The sequence below is a fragment of the Helianthus annuus genome, chromosome 15 (assembly GCF_002127325.2).
Source record: "Helianthus annuus cultivar XRQ/B chromosome 15, HanXRQr2.0-SUNRISE, whole genome shotgun sequence".
NCBI classification, from domain to species: domain Eukaryota; kingdom Viridiplantae; phylum Streptophyta; class Magnoliopsida; order Asterales; family Asteraceae; genus Helianthus; species Helianthus annuus.
Window position 1 is genome coordinate 3,929,331 of NC_035447.2, and position 3,108 is coordinate 3,932,438.

Consider the following 3,108-nt stretch of genomic DNA (forward strand, 5'->3'; position numbering starts at 1 on the left):
CCAGCTAAACATTTTTTCTGTTCACTCACAATAGTCTATTTTATTCTGACTCTCATTCTGAAATGCTAAAAACTTCATAAGAGTTATCATGGTTATGAGTCTAGTTTAGCTAAATGTATGGCTATGAGTCTAGTTTAGCTAAATTCATGATCAAAATAATGTTAATTATAACCAGTCCTTGTCAATCAGAGTCCTTTTGATAGAAATATATAAATCACAATATAATACATGATTGAAACCTTTGAGAAAATATATATAATATTTTCATTATTATAAACATTGTTATATACAATATATATAATTTTTGTTTAGTTAAAGGTAGTTAATCATGTTAATTACCAATACCTAACCCGAACCCGACCCATTAACATCCCTACCTACACTTATCATTTAATTTAATTAATTTAGATTTCCCCAAAACTGATATTCCCCTTCGTTCCACCCCCCAGCAAACCGTCCTCACATAAAACCCTAGGGTGCGAGTTTATTCAACCTGTATGTCATTGATCACCGTGTTCAACTTTATAAAACCCTAGGGTTCGAGTTTATTCAGAAGTTGTTTTCGTTGACAAAATTCGGCTATTTGAGGCTTGATTGTTCGATTAGAACCCCTAATTTAATGGTTGCGGTAATCCCCGGTTCACGACGGTTGCGACGACGGCTCCGTCACCATGGAGTTCTGAATTCTCTCCACCGATGGTCTGTTGTTTTTCTGGCGTCGTATATTCACGAGCAGACTATGAACGCTCCATTGGATTAGTATCCGCTGGATACGGTGAGTTCTGTTGATGCATCTAACCGCTTTACGTTTTGTTGAATGCGTCAATCAATAGCATGTATAGGTTTCATCTGTTGATGCATCTAACCGCTTTACGTTTTGTTTTTCTGGCGTCGTATATTCACAAAACAGCCAACCTCAGGGACGAAAATGGCATTTTACTCTAATTTTTATTCTTAAAGTTCTGTGCATATGTATTCCCCGTCTATCTTCTGAGTAGATGTTGAAAGCAGCTTAGGTTACGTTAACTTAATTTTATTTTTATATATGATCAGGAACATTTGGAAAGGGAATTGGCTTCTGCAAGAGAAGAATCTGTTAAACTTTCTGAGAGATTGAAGGTTCATTTTTTTTAACAAACTTTTCTAGGTGCTTTCTCAGTAATGTGTTGCTGGACTTGTATTCTGAATTCTATTTGCTTCAGTTAAATTGATGTTTTCTTGCTATATGTTTCATACTGCTATGCAGTAAATAACTGTTTGGAGAAAATATTGGTTAAATATAACATACATTTTTTACATCTTCACCAGGAGGCATTTCAAGAAGTGGAGACAGCAAAGAAGGAAAAGGAGGAATGTATGGAGAAACTTTCACAGACTGAAAGACTATTAGCAGAAGGTAAAGGGAGAGTAATGAAGTTAGAGGAAGACAACAATAAACTGCGTCGTGCTCTAGAGCAAAGCATGACTAGACTTAATAGAATGTCCAAGGACTCTGATTTTTCTGTTGACAGGTCAGTTTTTTATAATTAGATATCTTTCTATCTACAGGCTAGTTCTGATGTACAGTTGAAGAAGGCAGCCTGTGGCTTGGACAAGCGGATGTACTGGTACGCCATTTCAATCATTGTATGTAGGTTCATCTGGTATTTTGTTTAATTATGAATTTGATTTTGATTATGATTATGTGTGCAGTGACTGCTGTAAAACGTCGATTTTTTACTTGCATAGAACCTGCCCTGAATGCCATTACGACCTCTGTCTTCAGTGTTGCCTGGAATTGCGTGATGGCAACCCGCAGATAAACAAACAATTGGGTGATTGTATTGTTCAGAAGAAGAAAGCAGTACCAGAAGAAGTTATAAATCATGATTTGAAGTCTCTAGAAGATGGCAGAATATCCTGTCCACAGTGGGTGGTTGCGTGGAATCTTACGGTTGGTGCATTTTAAAGCCACTCAAATGGGTTCCATTTGTTGGAGAGTACATTAAAGCTCTTAAAGCATCACAAATTAGAGGAGGATATGAGAGAGATTCTTGTGGAATGGTGCACTTGTTCAGATTTTATAAAAAAAAAAAAAAAAAGTGACGCTATAATCAGTTACGTAAAGCTGCTTCTCGTGAAAATTCCAATGATAATTACTTGTATTGTCCACGTGCTGTGGACATTCTACCTGGAGATTTGAAGCATTTTCAGTGGCATTGGTCAAAAGGCCAGCCTGTCATAGTCAGTAATGCTCTAGAAACTACTCTCGGGTTGAGCTGGGAGCCCATGGTTATGTGGCGTGCTTTTCGACAGACCAAAAGGAACTAACTTTAGGGTGCACATCGTGCAAGCATGATTTACAGTTGCAATTGTCAAGGCAAACAGGGCATTGGTCAGCAAACATTTCCTCTGTCATGTTAGGGTACCTATCAACACACCACTATTAACAAACTAACTAACTAACTAACTAACTAACAACAACAACAACAATGAACTGGTGGTTGGGAGGGACGGGTGTCGTCAACGAGGTATCAATTAGTGCTCTATCTCAGTTTTTAAATCGCAAACTATGTTTATCAATTAGTGCTCTATTAATTACTTGCTTATTTTATTAAGTGTAGTTTAGGGGATTTGAAGCTTTATCTGATTCATAACCTGTTAGAAGAAAAAATTAGGTGAATTATCTGACTTTAGGATTACTTCTGATCTGTAAATTATATGCATACGGGAAGATTTTTGTACTGGATTATTTTGTTTAAAACTAAAAGATTAATCTTGATTTACCCCATGATTTAGGTTCAAAATCAGTGAAGTCTGATGATGTATCTGAGAAATCGACTTCACGAAAAAGGAAAAACCAGTATAGGGGCATCCGCCAGCGCCCGTGGGGCAAATGGGCTGCTGAGATCCGTGACTCGTGAAAGGGGGTCCGTGTGTGGCTTAGAACTTTCAATACTGTGGAGGAAGCTGCTAGAGCCTATGATGTTGAGGCGAGAAGGATCCGAGGCGATATGGAAAAGGTTAACATTCCTGATGTACCCATGAACACCAACCGCCAAAAGGTTAACCCGAAAGTGAACAAAAAGACCACTGCTGACTGTAACGGAACAGGTAGCATTACTGCAT

At 37.8% G+C, this 3,108-nt stretch overlaps 1 long non-coding RNA gene across 1 annotated transcript; it reads left to right on the forward strand.

The window, feature by feature from the left end:
- The first annotated feature begins 1,034 nt into the window (after positions 1–1,034).
- On the forward strand, positions 1,035–1,425 carry LOC118487339. The gene is made up of 2 exons (XR_004881434.1): positions 1,035–1,119; positions 1,309–1,425. It is a non-coding gene; the product is annotated as an uncharacterized LOC118487339 (long non-coding RNA).
- The last annotated feature ends 1,683 nt before the right edge of the window (positions 1,426–3,108 follow it).